Consider the following 19736-nt stretch of genomic DNA (forward strand, 5'->3'; position numbering starts at 1 on the left):
ACCCATGTTTGTGATGACTTGGTCCAATATGTTTTCACCTCTGGTAAGGGAGTTTACTAGCTGTTCCAGGGCGTTTGAGTTGATGAATTCCAGGAAGTGCTGGGCCTGGGAGATTGTACTGGAATAGTTTTCCCAGTTAATGGTAGGTTAATTGAAATTGCCCAATATCAGGATGTTTGGTAGGACCTTCATGTTTTCCAGTGTCTCCAGAAAGGTGGAGTGGTGGTCCTGGGTTATGGAGGGTGATCTGTAGCAGGCCACAATTTGCATTGCAGATTTGCCTGATGTTAGTTGCACATGGATGATCTCAGAGGTATCATGCTGCGCCACTAACCTGGAGGTGTAGGCATCCTTGATGAATATGGATACACCCCCTCCTTTTGTGTTTCGGTCCATGTTCTGTGGCTGAAAATTATGGTACGAGTTGTAGCCCGGTAATGCTGGGATGCTCTCTGGAGCCTTGAACCAGGTTTCAGTTACTGCACAGATGTCGACATTCTCCATACTGAGGAGTGCTTCGAGCACATGCATTTTGAGATTTAAATTCCTGGCATTGAGTAGCATAACCCTCAGTTTTTTGTTAATTGTGCTGTTTTCGGAGGTGGGTTTGACTTTTGAGCCTTGCCTAAAAAAGGCACTATGGGGGCAGCAAGAGCCTTGGCCAGTATTCAAAAGCCTAGGGGTGACAGGTGCAAGCCGACTCTTGTGAAGCAACACGGCTTGTCGAGCATGTTGTCCCAGGCTTACAGACACTGGATCCCCTTTGAATGACACCAGAAGCTTAGCCAATTGTTGAAATTGATCATTTTTTTTTGATACTGAGGTATCATTCTTGGTGAGGGCAGGATGCTACTCAGGGTCAGTGTCATACCAGCCTGGGCTACATGATCAAAGAGCTCTTCCATGTCTCTTTTCATGTAGTCTAGGGAGGTACGTCTCAGGTCATTTACATGAACATGAACAATGAAAAAGTTATATCTGTGCTTGTTCTGGAGTGACCCGAGTGCTTGTGTTATGTGGCTGATTCTGGCTCCCGACAGGCAGCTAACAGTAACCTTCTGCTTGCCCAGTCTAGTGAGTGGGAAGTCAGTGTGCCTGACTATAGAGTCACCTGTTACTAGTGTGTTAGGTATGTTATTTCGCCTTAAGGGCTGTGATTGTGTGGCGCACTGATTTTGTGTTTTATGTGTTGTCTGGTTTGTGACGGGAGGTGCAGGTTGTTTGGGTGTCTGCTTTGGAGGTCTCTGATGCTTTTGCAGGTTTTTATTTAGAGCCTCCTAGTATGATTTTGTGTATTTATGTGTATTTTTTGCCAGTGCTGGTTTAGTAGGTCTATGCCTGGCTGGAGGTGTGATGCAAGTGTTAACCTTCTCCTCTTGACTGTCTGTTCCAGTCTTGGGTGGAGACAGCTTAGCCTCCAGTTTGGCTGTATAATTGCATCTCTCACATATGTTAGTGTTTTGTGGTAGGAGGAGAGGGTTGTCTGTGTAGACGAGGCAGTTGTAACATTGTTTCAGGATACCCAGATTCACCAGCTGGACTGGAGAGCACACCTGAAATTGCCATTTGGTCATACCTGAATAGTAGGGTGAGCTGCTTAGTTGCTTGGTTGGTGAGGGATAAATAAAGAGTCTTGCCCTGCTGGGCAATCAAGTGTCAGGGTATATTTGTGCTTCCTATTAGGTCTGAGCAAGTGCTGGGCTGTAGGATGCTTTCTGAGTGCTTAGGTTGAGAGTTAGACTAGTTTCAAGGGAAATACTGAAGAGGAGACTTAGTGGAGCTGGGAATAATTTAACCCTAGCTAACCAGCACTACCCAGCGCACAAAACCATGTAAATGCGTTTTTTATAGCAGGGAAATGAAGGAGATAGAAATTAACCCAAAATGGCCAATAAACTACTAACGTCTGGGCTGGAACCACTCCTCCAGGGACAGATAGGCTGCTCAAAGCTCCCCTCTCTCACAGGTGAACAGAGAAACTTCCTTATATCCAAGTAAGGTTTGGGCAACTCAGAAACTTGTAACACAGCCCTGAATTCAGCACTAGCCTGAAAACTGGACTATACTAGCTAAGAAAGGTGGGAAACAAGGATTTATTTTTGTTTTTTTTGAAAAGATAATGCAAAAGTAGTAAAGAATATACTTAAAACAGCTTTAAACAAATACAAACAACCAGAAAAGGCTATCACACTTTAGTGTGTAGCCTACAACAGTTAAACAAATTATTTAAACAAAAAACAACTTTTTTTAGAAATGCAGGCAGTCAAATAAGTACAATATGTGGGAAAAAAGCAAGCTTTTGAATCACAATAAATGCTGGAAAATCGGCGTTTAGGCGGAAAACAGTTAAGTACAGCAAGAAAGTACAGGAAACTGATACTTAATCACTCCAAAGTCTCTCTTCTAAGCTAGAAGGCTTGTATCTGTTTAAGACTTTCTAGTGCTTCCCAGTAGGTTAGTTACAGGAAAGATGGGAAACAAGCGCAGATGTGGTCTTTTAAACCAGAAAGTTGAACGAGATGGACAAACTGTCCAAATGGTCAATAAACTACAATTTCTGGGCCAAGAACCACTCCTCTTGTGGTAGACAGGCTACCTAGTGCTTACCACTCCCACTGATAAGCTAGAAGGCTTTCCTCTCACACAGAAAGGCTTGCGGGGCTCAGAAGCTTACCAACAGTCTTGGATACAGCAACTCTGTGTCTGGACTAGGTTAGGTACAGAAAAGGTGGGAAACAAGCTCAAGTGCAGCTTTTAAACCACAAAGTTGAAAGAGATGGAAAAAAACTGCTCAAACAGCCAATAGCTACAATTTCTGGGCCAGGGACCACTCCTCTTGTGTTAGATAGGCTACCTAATGCTTAACACTCCCGTTGATAAGCAAGAAGGTTTCCCACCAACACGAAAAGGCTTGGGGGCTCAAAAGCTTACAAAGAGTCCTGGATACAGCAAATCTGTACCTGGATTAGACTAGTAACAGGAAAGGCAGGAAACAAGCCCAAACACAGGCTTTTAAATCAGAAGGTTGAAAGAGATGGAAAAGCTTCCCAAACGACCAATAAACTATAATTTCTGGTCTAGAAACCACACCCACTGATAAGCTAGAAGGCTTCTCTCCAACACAGAAGGGCTTGGGGGGCTCAGAAGCTTACCAGCAGTCCTAGATGCAGCAAATATGTAGCTGGATTACACTAGTTACAGGAAAGGTGGGGACCAAGCGCAAACACGGTCTTTTAAACCAGAAAGCAGAAAGAGACGGAAAAACTGCCCAAATGGCCAATGAACTACAATTTCTGGGCCAAAACTCACTCTTCCCATGGTAGATAGGCTACCTAGTGCTTACCACTCCCACTGATAATCTAGAAGGCTTCCCTCCAACACAGAAAGGCTTGGGGGGCTCAGAAGCTTACCAACAGTAATGGATACAGCAAGTCTGTATCTGGACTAGACTAGTTATTTCTATTAGCAGCAGTAAATACAATTCAATTTGCAGTGCAGGCTAGTACACTTTAGTGAGTAGCAATATTATGGCAAATACAGTTTGAATAAATGCAATTAAATTAACAAATGACTAAAAAACAAGTGCAGAAGGCAGTAAACTAGAAGGCTACTAACAAGCAGTACTGTGCAGAGTAAGAGTGACTGAACAGATAACAGCATGCAGAACAGCAACTAAGACAGTTACAGTAAGAGCAGCTGAATAAATTGGAATATTATTTCTTTGCTGCCCACTTTATTATTGCATTTTTGAAAGAACTTGCCCAGACATTAGTGTTTACTTTTCCTCAGCTATTGGTTTAGAATGTGTGATATACCACTTGACATATCTATAGTGTATTTTGTATTCCTACATCCATCTTTAAAACCTTAGCAGTGCATGTTGCACTTCTCTACTTATAACAAGTACAGGATTGTGCTGGCTAGTATGTGCTTAGTTCTGTACATGTTATCTTCTATTTATGCCCACTGATATATTTGCAACTGCATTAGTCTGTTGAAAGTGATAGCTGCCAAAACTTTTCTCAGATGTTACATTATCAGAAACTGAGGCTTTAATTATCTGTGTATAGATTACCTAGTTATTGTTTTTTTTCACTCCTCTGTTAGCACCTTTGTTTCCATTGCTTTTTTTTTCTTATTAACCAATGCAGTATATTGTGTTAATATTACTTATTTTTCTTCCAAGCTACCTCTTTTAAATTACTTTTCTCTGGATCCCCCCTAAGCTCAAACTATTGGCCTGCAGTGCTCTTTAACTGAACCGGGCATCCTCAGGATCTGTGTTATTTTCAAAAAATACAGAAAATATGTTTTATCCTCTGGACAAAATTGTTAATTTCTAGCCCTTGTTTAATTCTATTTTTTTAACTAAAGCACTCCATCATGGACATTAACTGCCCCCCAATGCAGTGCTTCCTAACAGCAGTCTCCCTTTGTATGTTGTTTAACTATTTGAAAGCCCTGCCTGTTTTTCTACTACTACTAAAGCCTTTCTCTTTTAAATGCTGGTCTTTCTAAATCCCACATACTCCTTGGTAAAAGTGGCTTATTTTATTTCAGTATGAACGTTATGCAAAACAATTAAGTCCAAAGAACCTACTGCATTTCCTGATTGTTTCTGTAGACTTGCACATCTGTGAAATCAGGGACAACCCACTCCATTTGCTCTCACTGTGCTTGGGCTCTCTCTGCTCCTATGCCCCACCCCATTCCCACCTACCCCATCCTTCATTAGCTTTATACTTATCCTGGCCACACCCACATACTGATTAGCCAATCAAAAACCATAAGATCACCACCCAGTAAGTCATCCAGCACATTCTAAAATACAGTCCCCTCTTATTTTCCAACTAGTGGAACAGCCAATCACATAGCTTTTACCGTTCACCTTTCCCTACAATCCTAATAATCATTTCTAAAACAAAATGCAAACATCTGTTATACTTCCTCTAATTTCATTCTTGTTAGTGCACTCCTCCTCACATTGACTAAATCCACTGCCCTTCATAAAACAGGACTTAAACCATACCTTCAAACTAATAATCCCCACTCTTCCCACAGCAACACACCACAACAAAGTTAGTTATTTTAACATCTCATCATCACTATTTAATTGCAACCATGCACACACCATTAAACTCAAAGTTCTCTCCCTTGCTAACAACAAAACAAAACCTTTTTCTCTCAGCCTTCCAAAATTCTATCTTAAAAGTTACTACCAGTCCTCATAATATGTCACTCACTGCTGTCTCAAAGTGGTTATATTTACCCAAACCCTGGCCCTTCCCTACTGTTATCTTCTAACATAAGAGCCACCATAACCCCGAATTTACCATGCCCCACTAGAAACCTATTTTTGGCAACAATAAATATATGTAGCATTTGCAACAAGCTCACAGAATTTCATACCTGGCTAGAGGAATACTTCCCAGACATCATAGCTATCACCGGGACCTGGCACAAGCCACATATATCAGACATAGAAATAGTCACAACAGGTTACAATATACTATGAAAAGACAGGCTTCTCAAGAAAGGTGTTGGGGTAGCACTAGTTTATTGCAATTCATTAACTATTACACCTTTTCCAAAAACCATACCATCCTTTAACAATCGTAAAACAGTCATAGCAGTACTACAAATAAATGACAATAAACAGAGTTGCATTGTTTCCATATATATATTCCCCCAGGGCAAAATATACCCAACTTTGAAGATTTCCTCTCCTGGACAACACACAGTAAATCCTCTGAAACTATAATACTAGGAGATATAAACATAAATTGGAAAAAACTACAATTATACTCCCCAGCAAATATCATTTGTCCCTACAAATGTATGCAACTTATCACATGACCCACCAGAGTACAAAATAAACAACCTGAAACAACCATTGACTGGATCCTTGTATCACATCCACACAAATTCACTAACTCAGGCTCCCTCCCCGATTCCTTGAGTAATCGTCTACCTGCTTTCACATGTAGAATCGAAACCCAGGTATCAAAACCCCATATCTACAAAACAACCGTAAAGTTCACTATGTTCAACCCATCAACATTTAACACCATTCTAAAAGCCTATAACTGGATCTCTCTACATTCTTTACAACTAGATGAAACTGTTAAGTATTCTAACAAAATCTTTATAGATGCCCTTAACTCTGCTGCCCCTACAAAAAAAAAAAGAATCAAAATTAGCCATGCTCCATAGTTAACTAAACCTACAAAACTACTACTTTTAGATAGGTATAGACCTGGAAAGTCTAGCACAGTAACAAGACACTGACAAATGATGTAACTTTAAACAACTCAGGAACCAAGCCAACAAACACTAGTCATCAATGACAAAAAAAGAAACTATTTCTCAAATAAACTATCCACCCATAAAAACAACGCCAAGAATTTTTGGAAATCTGCATCCTCTCTCCTCAATCCTGGAACCAGTCAAAATCCATCTCCATCCCCTAACAATGTCCCGCAACATATAGCCCACACTTTCAACTCCCACTTAATTGATACCATCCTTAAACTCATTCCTGAACCCCCTACAAACTGAAATCCATACACCACCAGTAATACAAACATCAGGTAAGCAACTATACAAACGTCTTCCACTCATCTTGCATCCCATGAAACTGCAACTAAAGCAATACCAGAAACCCATAGTTTTTCCCTATAACCTATTCACACCTCTCTAATTCTAAAACTTAAAAAAAAAAAACTGAAACCGTGCCCCTTGTCTGCTGACAACCACCCCCCAGAATACTTGAAAATCACTCCTAACACAATAGCATACCCCATTAATATTATTTATTTACTTGTTTATTTATTTTGTTTGTTTACCGGGTAATGTCCGACTGGGCATGAGGTCCATTTTCAGTGGAGGTCCGGGGATAAAAGTTCCATACATACAAATAGACAGTATTAAACATTCAAATTGAACACAAATTAATCAGCAATGTACAAAGCAAGTCAGTAAATAAATTAGATATATAACAATAATTAGCAAATAATTAACAAATAAATTAACAAATTTAACAAAAAATGGCACAGTTAGTGATAAAAATTGGCCGCATGGGTTAATAGTGAGAACAGTGTGATACAGTAATGGCAAGATAGAGAAATGCAGTCTACGTATCAGTTAAAGACAAAGGAGTATATAAGTATACATTGCTAACTGAAACTGAGTGTAGAATCAAGATAGCCTTCAGCAGTTAATAGTAGTAGCTGTGAGAATGAGCTAGTTTAGGGTAATGTAGGGGAGTAGTAGGCAGCTTAACCAGGAGTATGGCAGGAGCAGAGCCAGTGTTTTTCTAAATGTTCACTAAGGAGGTTTTTAAACTCATGAATGCTGGGGCTTTTAGCAATAGGTTGAGGAAGAGTGTTCCACAGTTTGGCAATTTTATGGGAAAAAAAGTGGTGTCCTGTGTATTGTGGGCTTGGGTAATCTTTAACAATAGTTTATTTGAGGACCTTAGTTCTCTAGGATAGCTGTTGGGTTGGGCTAGATTGATGAGTGTCAGGCATTTGTTAGGTTTGTGAATTATATTGTGGGCTATAGACAGTTGGTTAAATGATAGAAGGTTTGGTAGTTCTAACCATTTAAGTTGGGAGAGTACAGAGTAGTGGTGGGTTCTGCAAGGGTGGCCTGTGGCAAACTTGACGATTTTGTTGTAGCATGATTCCAGATTATTTAGGTCAGATTTATGAATGTTTGTAAATACTAGCAAGCCATAGAGGCAGGTGGAGAGTAGATATGTGGCTAGTCTGGTGTTGTCTGTAAGGTAAGGTTTAATTCTGTAAAGGGTACCAAGTTTAGAGTGGACTTTTTTGATGGTGAGGGAGATGTGAGTGTCAAACCTTAGGTTATCATCGATTGTAACACCTAGACATTTGGCTTGGTTGGTGGGATCTATTTTGGTTCTGTTTGTGGAAAGGACAGAAAGTGGAGTCAGACATGTTTTGGGTTTATTGTAATTGAAGACACTTAACTTGGTTTTGTTGGGGTTAAATATGAGTTGATGGCTAGTGAGATAGTTTTCTATGTCCTGGAAAGATTTATTCATTTTTGTTTGTAGGTCCTGGGGGGTGGGGGCTGTGCAGATTAATGTAGAGTCATCTGCGTATAGGACTATGGATGCCAGTTGGGTTCAAAAGCTGAGGTTGTTATTAAAAATTGTAAAGAGAAGGGGACCAAGTATGGATCCTTGGGGTATACCAACAATGATGGGTATAAGGGGGTACAGGGTGCTCTCCCATTTGGTGGCTTGCTGACGGTTAGAGAGATAACTATGGAACAAGGACAGGGCTGTTGTGTTGAGGCCATGGGATGATTGTTTATTTAGTAGGATTTGGTGGGAGATGGTGCCAAAGGCTTTTGACATGTCAAGTAATATAGAGGAGACCATTTGACCTCTGTTTATAAGATTTGAATGGTATTTGTGAAAGATAGCAGGGAAGTACTGGTACTATGTTTTGGCCTAAAGCTGTGTTGTGTGGGGGAGAGGAGTTTGTGATTAAGGAGTTGGGCAAGGAGTTGGGAGTGAATGCATTTTTCTAAGATTTTTATTTTTCTAAGATTATAATAAACCATTCTGTCTCTGAAGGAACCATCTCAAAAATCTGGAAAAAATTCTGTTATAACTCCAATCCATAAAGGTGGTAATACAAATGACCTTACTAACTATAGACCAATCTCTATACTTTCTTCTCTCTCCAAAACATTAGAAAAATGTATACATAGTCAACTACTCTAACACCTCATAGACAACTTCCTCACCCCAACACAACATGGTTTTCGCCCATTCCATAGCACCACCACTGCCCTCCTCTTCTTCATAGACACTGTGAACAAGGCTTTAGATGCAGGTCTAATAACTTCAGTAGTCCTGTTGCACTTATCCAAGGCATTCAACACAGTGTCACATAACAAACTATTTCAATAACTGTCAGAAATAGTCTGCACCCTACATATGCTGTCCTAGTTTGCTAAGCATTTCCACAACAGACAACAATCAGTGAAATGGCAGAGCAAACTATCTACCTGCTAAATAAAATAAGAGTATCCCAAGGGTCCATCCTTGGACCCCTGCTCTTTAATATTTTCATAAACAATTTACATGTAGTGTCCCTTAAAACCACACTCATCCGATATGTTGATGACTCCACAATCATATCCTCCTCCAAAAACCTTCAAGACCTCCTAAAAATAACCCCAAAAACTTTTGAATCCATAGAAACCTAACTTAATGACTCTCAATAACTTCTAAATGCCAAAAACTAAATAATAATAATAAACTACTTATTTTTTCTACCAAACCAACCCCACAAGACTTTAAAATTTACTCTCAAAATAAAATGGAAATTCAAGTTATTCAGTCTGCAAAACTACTTGGTATAACAATAGATGATAAACTCTCCTATGAAAAACACATTATTAACACTATAAAAAGAACTCACCTTAAACTAGGTAAACTCTACAGGCATCAAAAGTACATGGATGGAACCACAAAAATCAAGCTGCCCAAGTCTTTAGTACTTCCTTCACTCTTTTAATGTACTCCCATCTTCACAAACCTTCACTCCTCCCTCTTTAATAAGCTGCAATGTTGCTAGTACAAAATTGCAAAATTTGTCTCCAGCTTGCAACACAGTACTCATCATTGCCAAGCTATCAAAATGCTTAATTGGTACGAATTCTCCCAATACCTCAGTTACACCCAACTAACTCTGGCTCATACGCTAGTATATAACCCAGAGAAATGTCCTGCTCTACTGACAACCCTTCAACCCTATAACTCCCTCTAGAAATCTATGGCCCACAAATAAACAATTTCTGATCATATCTAAACCAAACAAAAGAGCAGGACAAAGCCTATTCCATAGCTAAATTATGGAATGTTCTACCAACATCTATTACTTTGTTATATTCCCTTAATGTTTTTAAATCCGATCTAAAAAGCTACTATCGTAACAACCCCACATGTCCTTGCTCCCTTAATACCAGACCCCCATAATCTTCTTTTTATTACTACCTCTATCCAAAGCTTTAACCAATCACTAATGACCAATCCACCTACTATCCCTCCCTAACTCATTCCCTGGTGGAAAAAAAGTATATACATATATATATGTAATGATTGAGTAGTAGTGTATATCTCAGTTTTTATGCCATGTACTTACATTGAATTAAATATAATTTCTTTTTTTTCTACAAAATGTCTTTACCTTCACCTCTGTATTAAATAAAAAGTGCTATAGTTTTTGTAAAACAGTTTGCTATGATGTGATAATTGTTGTCTATTTTTTTATATAGTTGAATGTCGTTCTTTCTAAAATTGTATAACCACCTATCTACTGTAATCTGATGTTGTTATTTTAGTCATTGTGGAGCTTTTCTCCACAGGCCTCTGCTGAAAATGGTTTCTGACCCAGTGGACTTTCCTGGTCAACAAATGTCAATAAATAATAAATAAATAAATAAATAAATAAATAAACAAACAAACAAATAAATAAATAATAAAAAACACCGTCTTAAGCTGTTGGCTTAAGGTACTATGGTGGAGTATTCCTGTCTCAAGGGACAGCTGTCTGCCACCAAGAAAAAGGCCAAACAACTTAGGCCTGATATGGCTTCTGTACAGCCTCCCCCGGACATCTCTCTCAAGGCTAGTGAAAGGCTAGAGGATTGTCTGATGGTTGCTTTGGATTCTTCTGCCATGACAATATCAGAGGCCAGCATGTATCCTACTCCTCACAAGTCCTCGGAGGCTTTAGAATCATCTGCTTCAGATGTTGAGGGGGAAATTCAACTGATTATATCAGAGGAACTGAGGGGGGGTTTTGCAGATTTTGGTGAGGGAGGACATCCCTACTACACTTATTGAGTGTCATCAAGATTCGTAAGTTGTTTTGTGAAGAAAAAGAAAACCAAGCATCTTTGCCCTGTAGATAAGGATCCCTAACATTAATGGCAGGGTTTTACTCAGGGGTTGTTTAATGTCTTAATGGCTTTAAAGCCTCCTCAATGGGTGTCTGTGCCTGCTCCTCCCTGGTCTTCCACTCCTTTTAAAAGACCCAGGGAACTGGATCCATCTGATGTGGACCAGGACTCTGGGGAAGTGTCCTTAGCTTACTCTTCCCAAATTCTCCCTCCCATGGATTATAGTAAAGAGGAAGAGGATTGTATTAGTTCAGATTCTCTTTTGGGGACATTATTACCCAGATAATGGAATTCTTTATGTGGGATTGCTCTCAACTTTCTGATATCCAGAAGTGGTATTATGAGCTCTTTCAGATGGAGTTTACCAAACCTTCTGTTATTCCCCCTCTTTGGGCTGCCCTCCTGGTTACATTTTCAGCAGCTTCTGTAGACGCTAATTCTAATCCTCCAGCTCACAAGAAACATGGTAGATTTTACTAGTTGCCTGATTAATGAAAATCATTGTAAAAAAACCCTTCTGCTAATACTTTTATAGTGTCTCTCTCTTCAAACAAACCCTCCAAGCTATTCCCTCTACCAAGCTGCTTTCCTCAGATGAAGACAGTATGGCCATGGAGAGGCTAGGCAAGAAGGTTTATACTGCTGCCATCTTATCCATTAGGGCTATTAACTACCAGACTCATTTGACTAGGTATGGTTTGGCCCTCATTTCCAAGGATTCTCAGGTAATTTGATCTCCCTGACACTGAGGGGAAGGATTCTGCCATTTCCTTGTTGGCTTCCATCTCTCAAGTTGCCCATCATTTTATTAAGTGCAGTTAGGATGCTGCTGATGCTTTCTCCATGGCTGCTGCATTTGCTTCTGTCATGAGGCGTTACTCATGGCTTTGTTTTCAGGCTTTGCCTGATCACCACAAGGCCAAATTGTTGGATGCTCCTTTCAATAATAGAAATCTCGGGTGTTGATGAACTTCATAAATCTCTCCAGCATAAGGGCAAGGCCTTGCAGGAGTTGAAACATATATTTATTTCTCCTGTTTAAAAGTTCCAAAGGAATTACCCTTCCAAATCTGCTTTTGTACGCAGACAGTCTTGTCCTCTGCCTAAGGGTAAAAAAGGTTTTAGATGTATGCCTCCTGCTAAGTCTACTCAAATACCTACTTCCTTGAAACCTGCTTTTTAGGACAAGCCAGGTTCTATTTGACAATTTGCTTCCCCTTTCCCTTGACAATATCCCTTTATCCCTTTGTCTTCCCCTATCCTATCCAAACTGGTTAAGAATCACAACAGACTCTTGCATCTGTCTTTAATTAACCAGGGGTATTTTGTGGTTTGGAAATCCCTTCCTCACTTTTTGCGCATCCCTCAGCCTCCATGAGAACTGCTTCCCTTTTTTCCAGAGGTGCTTCATTCTCTTTTTATCCATCTGTGACCCCGGCCCAGATAGAGAGGAGTTTTTACTCCAGAATGTTTCTGGTTCCCAGGAAGGATGGCACTTACAGACCAATTCTGGACCCTTGCCAGCTCAACATCTTTCTCAAGGTTCCTTACTTTTGGATGTTGTCTCTTCAAACCTTAGTTCTTATTCTGTAGCCTTTCTGGTATCTCTGGATCTCAAGGATGCCTACCTTCATATCTACATCCATCCCCTTCTCATGAAATTTTTAAATTTTTCTGTTTCTCCCTTGCATTTTTAGTTTTCTGCTTTCCCTTTTGGCCTTTCTACTTCCTCCAAGGGTCGTAACCAAATGCATTGTTCCTGTTATTGCTTTTTGCAGGATAAGAGGAGTTCAGATCTTTCTATATCTAGATGATCTGCATATTCAAACTTCCTACCCTAAGGTTCTGCTTCAAGATCTCCAGTTTACTGTTTTCCTGTTACAGAGCCTGGGATTCTCTATAAACCTCCCAACCGTTCCGAATTACTCATTTTTTACCGGGTTTTGGGGTCCAAATAAAGGGGTGCCACAATTCCCGAGTGGCACCCCTTCATTTCCGATTTTTCTTTTGCATTTTTAAAATTTTTGCGCTGTTGGAGCTGACGTCATCACGTGCGCAATGACGTCAGCTCCGCCAGGCTACCAGCCAGTTGGAATTGAGCTCAAGGAGCTCACATCATCATTTCCGGCTGGCTGAAACGGCGGGAATTGGGATTAATGGTGGCGGCCGGGCAGAGGAAGCTGAGCAGTTCGCCTGAAATGGCGGGAATTGAGATTAATGGCGGCAGCTGGGCAGAGGAAGCTGAGCAGGGGCAGAGGAAGCTGAGCAGTTCACCTGAAACGGCGGGAATTCGGGAAGAGGAAGCTGAGCAGTTCGCCGGGATTGCTGGTGGGCTGAACAAACAGAAGAAGAGCGGCTTGGAAGGTAAGGAACTGGTGTGTGTGTCTGTGTGTGTGTGTGTGTGTGTGTGTGTGTGTGTGTGTGTGTGTGTGTGTGTGTGTGTGTGTGTGTGTGTGTGTGTGTGTGTGTGTGTGTGTGTGTGTGTGTGTGTGTGTGTGTGTGTGTGTGTGTGTGTCTGTGTGTGTGTGAGTGTGTGTGTGTGTGTGTGTGTGTGTGTGTGTGTGTGTGTGTGTGTGTGTGTGCGCCCCATGCATTACAAAGCCAAATTTGAACTCCAAAACTTGAATCAGAAAGGCAGAATTACAAAACACTATTCTTCTACTAAACTGTAGTCTGCTCTTCTAGGAGTGAATAACTGTCTCAAACTCCCTTGTCATATCAGTAAATGCTGCTGATGTGAGACAGCCATCATCCACATGCCACATCATTAAAGTTTGGTACTTTATACAATGCAGTGACTTGCCTACAGCCGTTTTGAAAACCATGCTGTTTTGTCACAAAATAAACCAGTCATTGATGTGGTTATAGGTCTGTTTATAGAGGAGTTTACATATTTTTTTGCTAAGAAGCATAAATGTACAATTGGTATGGAGTCTGAGTTTACAAGGAGAAGGCTGATTTGTAGATTTTAGGTGAACAAGGAGAAAGCTTATAGTTAAACTAACTGCATGCTTGAAACAGGGTGTGAACTGTACCTGATATAGGAGAAATGTTAAATATACTTAGCAATGGTCTGGCAAGCTTAGTGGTGGCTACACATAGGAATCTGGGGTGAAGTTTACTAAATTTAGCATCTGATTTTTGTGTGACCTTTCTATCAGTTTTAAGATCGTCTCAGTTCTTAGAAGTGATTTGTCCAAAGTAGACAAATTGACAGAATTCTGTTAAAGTGCATTTTATGTATGAATACTTACTATGGTTAATGTCCAATATGCTTAAGTTGTGGTTTTGTTTTGTTATGGCTTACAGGGATGTTGTTAGCAGTGTTCCCTAAATAATGACAGACATTTGAATTTCAGACTTCATATTCTTCAGAAAATAAATGGTAACACAAAACCTTTTATTCTAGCAATTTTCTAAGTTTATAAGATCAGTATTTGAAATTTATAGCAACTTTCTAAAATTATACAAGCTATGTTTAAAATCTGTCCCTGGTTTTTAGCCTTTTGTCCCCGTCTCCCCAAAAAAACTGAAATTGAAAATAAGTGCGAGAACCTGTGAAAGATACGTATGCATGGTGTGCGTGTGTGTGTGTGTCTGGAAGTAGACTTTTATGATGGAAATGTTCTGAATTGGGCAGTTTTATCATTATTGGTTCATGCATTTTGTTTCATTGCCTACTGGAAAAATGTTCAAACAATAAATTTAAAATGCGCTCTAAGTTAACTTAAGTCTAATAAGTGTGCTGCATTATACAAGGAATATAATTTAATAAAGTCAGGAAGGTGTATCAAAGAATGCATGTATGTTTCTTGTTTTGTATGCAAGGGGGCTTTGATTTGAAAACAGCCTAAAGGTAGTCTTTATCCACCAGTGGCCAGATGCATTTTCTTTGGATGTGGTGTGGGTTTCAGTGCTGTTTCAATTAATGCGAGTTTCAAGGGAAGAGAAGTTTTAATGCCAAGTCAATTTTCATTGTGAGACAGTGTTGCTTTGTTTAGCAGATATTTATTGATGTTTGTGCATTGTGCTATATAATGTAAAAATAAAATCCAAATCATTGTAGAAGTAAAGTATGCACACATTAGTGTGTATGGTAAATGGGATGAAATAGCCAAGTAATGGGACATTGGAATGGCTACAGGGGGACTCTGGTGCCATATTTTGGTTGTCTGTTCTTCAGTATGCATTTGAAAGTTGGTATCCCACAATTCCATTGGAGTGGGTGGGGTTACATAATTATGTATGCAAATTTTACGTTAATCAGCATACAGATTTGTACCTATTTTTCATGGGCCTTGTCCAGATTTTTGATGTTTCCAGGTTGAGAGGTATGGCTCTGTCCCCTTCTCAGCATCATCTTTTTCTTGGTTGCAGGATCCAGACCATCCTCATGTTTACCCCCAAGGTCTTGTTTCTTACTGCCTTTTTCCAGTCTCTTCTTTTTCTGGAGTCAGTCATGATCAGGGACTTTCTCAGAGCCCTGAGATTTATGACTTCCATGATTTCCATGCTTCCTCTAACCAGGCTACATATGAGAAAGCGTCACTGGTACCACAAGTCAGTGTGGCTCCAACATTGTCACCTCCTGGACTTCCCAGTCCCTTCCTCCCTTGACTCAAGTTTGAGCTTCAGTAGTGGAGTCATCAACTCACCCTCAACCTAGGACTGCCTTTCCAAGGTCCAGTCCAATGCAAGAGTTCTTTACAGATGTCTCAGACAGGAGATGGGGGCCTCCTTCAGCTCTGTCAAGGTTTAGTATTTCTGGTCTCTAACTCAGAGGTCAGACCACATCAATATAAAGGAGATGATGGCCCTGTTCCTAGCTCTTCAGGCTTTTCATTTCCTATTTTATCCTTGGCCCCTCAAAAATTTCACAGACAACACCATTGTGATGTGGCATGTTGATAAGCAAGGGGGTGCAAGGTTTTATCTTCTTTGCAGACTAGCTGTTCAGGTCTGGAATCTAGTTGTCTATTATCAAGTGACACTTCAGGCAGTTTACATTCTCTCAGAGCAGCACAGTCTAGTTGCAGACTCTTTGAGCAGGTCTAGCACACAAGTTCATGACTGGATGCTTTGAGATGTGTCCCTGGATATTGCCCATTGGTGGGGTATTCCTCAGGTAGATCTTTTTGCCTCCTCTCTGAACAGACAGTTTCCTTTATTCTGTTCCAGAGTCCCAAGTCCTAAGCCTTGAAAAGTGAATGCCCTGTCTTTTCCTTTGAATGGGATGTTTCCGGATGCCTTCTCTCCCCTTCTTTTGCTTCTGAGAGTCTTTCACAAGATCAGGCAAGACTCTTCCAAAATCTTGCTAGAGATTCCCTTTTAGCATTGGTTCCCCCTTCTTTCTCACTTGGCCAGGGGCAATCACCACAAGTTACCTCATCGGGTGGACTTTCACAAGACAAGGGGTCTCTTATCCACCCTCACTTGTCCACTCTTTTACTGATACTGTGGGCAATAGGGTTTTGATCCCTTTGTGGCACCTCTTTCCTGAGAAGATGCTTTGGGTCCTGCATGACACCAGGAAACCAACTACCAGGAAATCATATTTGTATCCTTTATCTGTGCCGGATTCTATGGTTCTCTCTTATTTGTGTGATCTGCTCCATACTCGGTAGAAATATTATTCTGTTAAGATCACCTGTCAGCAATTTCTGCTTGTCTGCCCTTAGTTCATCCTCAGGTCTCCAGATTTGAGGTCAAGTAATTACTTAAAGGTATCCTTCATATTAGGCCTTACAGGAAGCCAATTCTACCTTCCTGGGACCTCTGTTTTTTCCCTGAAAAATTGACTCAGGCTCTTTTTGAGCCTGCTGCTTCAGCTTCCTTACAACATTGTACTTGGAAGACTGTTCTTTTAGCCCTCACTTTGGCTAAAAAGGCTTCAGCCTCTCATGGCTTTATCTCCCTTTTTAGTTTTTCACAGAGACAAGGTGTCACTTTGTACTAATTTTTCTTTTATGTCCAAGTTGGTTAATGAAATATATCTTAATCAGTCTATTAATTTGCCTTCCCTTTTTCGTTCTCCACAATCTGCCAGTGCGAAGGTTCTTCATACCATGAATTTGTATAGACAGTTCAGATATTATTTAGATAAAACAGAGGATATTCAGAAATCTGAGCACATTTTTTTTCCTTTCATCCCAGGCCTTTGTGTATGGCTGTTTCTAAGGAACCATCTTATCCTAGATTTCTAAGGCCATTTATTTTTGTTATTCTTTTCATGGTAAGTGTCTTTCCTCCTCTGTAAAGGCTCATTCTGCCAGAGCTGTTGCCACCTCTGGTGCTTTTTTCAAGGTACTAGATATTAATTCCAATCCTCAGACTGCTACTTGGTTTTCAGTTCATACCTTCACTAAGCACTACAAGTTGAATATTATTTCCAGGGCTAGAGCTGACTTTGCCAGGGATATCCTGCAATGTTTTTTGGAGCGTTCCTCAGTGCAGTCCTCCTCCAAGGTTTCTTCTTGAGCTTTTGTGCTCTTCCTTTTGTTAGGAATACTGCAACAGTGATATGGAAGGATGGTTACACTTCAGAATCTCGAATTACTGAAATCTCAAATTTCAGTAATTTGAAACCATGAAGCCTAAAACCAGAATGCTGAAAGTGCATAAGAGCGAATTCAAATATCTTGAATCCGCGCTTATGCATTTCTGGTGTGTCGCGTATAGTGTTATGGTGCCTGAAATTGCAGGTGAGTGAGTATTTGTGTGTGTTTTTGCATGTTGTATGTATGGGTAAGGGTAGAGTGGTGTAAGTGTGTGTGTGAGTGTTGGATTTATTGGTGTGTGTGTATGTGCGATGTGTATTTGTGTCCAAGCGAGTGAATGATGATGTTGTGTTATTTATTTATTTTTTTTACGTTATGTGTGACCTCGGAGTTGGTATATATATAAGTAGGGGGGTGTAGGGGTGCAGCCCCCAGTTGGGGGGGTGCAGGGGGGCTTGTCCTCCTGCTTATCTGTATTGTAGGGTTGTGTGGTTTGTGTGCTGTGGGTGGAATGGTGTGTGTGTTATGTGGTGTATGGTGTATGTATGTTTGTGATTGTGTGATTCGGGATTGTGGGTTTCGGTTTTGTGAATGGTTCGACTTTATAGTCTCGAGTTACTGATTCCGGATTTCAGTAATTTGAGATTATGAAGTGAAACTGGAAGGACATAGTGCAGTTGTGTAAAATCTTAAACTACCAGTAGATGTCCTTCTCTTCTCTGTAGCAGTATTCACTCCTTTCTTCCTGCCACCTCTGCTCTTATCTGTTCTTTCTTGCCTCCTTGCCAAGGCACTTCTTCCTTTTCTCCTTCTGGATGTACATGTTCTTCATTGTCTCTATGGATGCTCTGTTCTTCCTGTGGCTTTATCAGTTCTGAATGTGTGCACCCATATGCCACCTTTTCGCCCTATGCCTTGTGTGGGGAGCATACTTGTGACATACGAAACCTATCAACACTAAAGGCTTTGGTGTATTGGCTAGATGCTGGTATATCCCTGGCAGGAGATTCCTTCTGTTAGGAACAGTGCAACAGTGAACAGAAAGACATTTACGTTTATGGTAAGATTTTACATAACTGTACTGTCCTCAGTGAATGTTAGCAGTATAAAATAACATTTAAAATAGTTCTAATAACTTGAATTAATTGTTTAGTGAAATATAAGGCAAGACTGTAGATTAAAATCAGGTCAGTGTTATAATAAGCAAGCAATAATGCCTAACAGGGTGTGTGTGTTACAGTGTAAATGATGTACACCCAGGACTGTTCTGAAAGAGGATGGGCTGTCTGTGAAATTGCTCACTTTACTTGCTTATTTATTTATTATATTATTATTTTATTTATCATGTAAAATAAATGCTCTGCCTAATGTTTCAGACGATGTAGTGTATGTAAATGCTGTTAGAGGAAGTAGTTTGGTGAGTATTTAATGTCTATGCACTCTTTGAAACATACACATACATAAAAACATTCAGAAGCAGAGTTCCTTAATACCAGCCATTTCATAACTCTGTATCTATCAACTGTCAAAATTTACATAGAATATCCAGATTTTTACTTCATTTTTAGACTGTTCCTCATAAAATTTGTAGTCTAATAGAAAATCATGGGGAGTTGAAGTCACTAAATAATAACATACATTTGAGTTTCAGACTTCATTTCCTTCACAACCTTCATAAAATGCATGTTAACACTAATTCTGTTATTCTAGCAATGTCTTTAGTTTATAAGAACACTATTTAAAACCTTCAAAAGGGGTAATTGCATTCCTTCCCCAGTTTAAATTGGTCATGTCACTATGCTTCAGATTAAACCTCACCATCGTGAAGGGGTTAAACTGTGTTTTTTTCCAAATTTTTCAGTCACTCAGCAAACATTTACCCAAACATGACCCTAGCAGGTCCAAAGCTGCACAAGCAAAAATGGTGTGTCTATGTCTGAACAATCGCCCACTTGTCAATACCAGCATACACACTTCTATTTTTAATTTTTTTTTACTTACATATTTATTTTAATTTTATTCTATTTAAACAGCAAAAGTGATGGTTAGTGAGTGTAAAATAATGGAGTCCATGGCAGCTTACTATGCCGCCATGAAATGGTAAATTTATTTTTAGTGGGCGTTACCTGCACATTAACACCCTGCTGAATAATATTCATTCTTTAATCAGGATTTAAAGTATGGTTTGCCTATATTCTAATGGCTATGATTTATACAGCCATTATCAATGTCACATATGATGGTGCAAAAGGAACATGCATACATGGGATACATTTAATTGTTTATATAAAACTC

The sequence above is a fragment of the Protopterus annectens genome, chromosome 8.part1, assembly GCF_019279795.1.
Source record: "Protopterus annectens isolate FY-2018-M chromosome 8.part1, PAN1.0, whole genome shotgun sequence".
Taxonomy (NCBI): Eukaryota; Metazoa; Chordata; order Ceratodontiformes; family Protopteridae; genus Protopterus; species Protopterus annectens.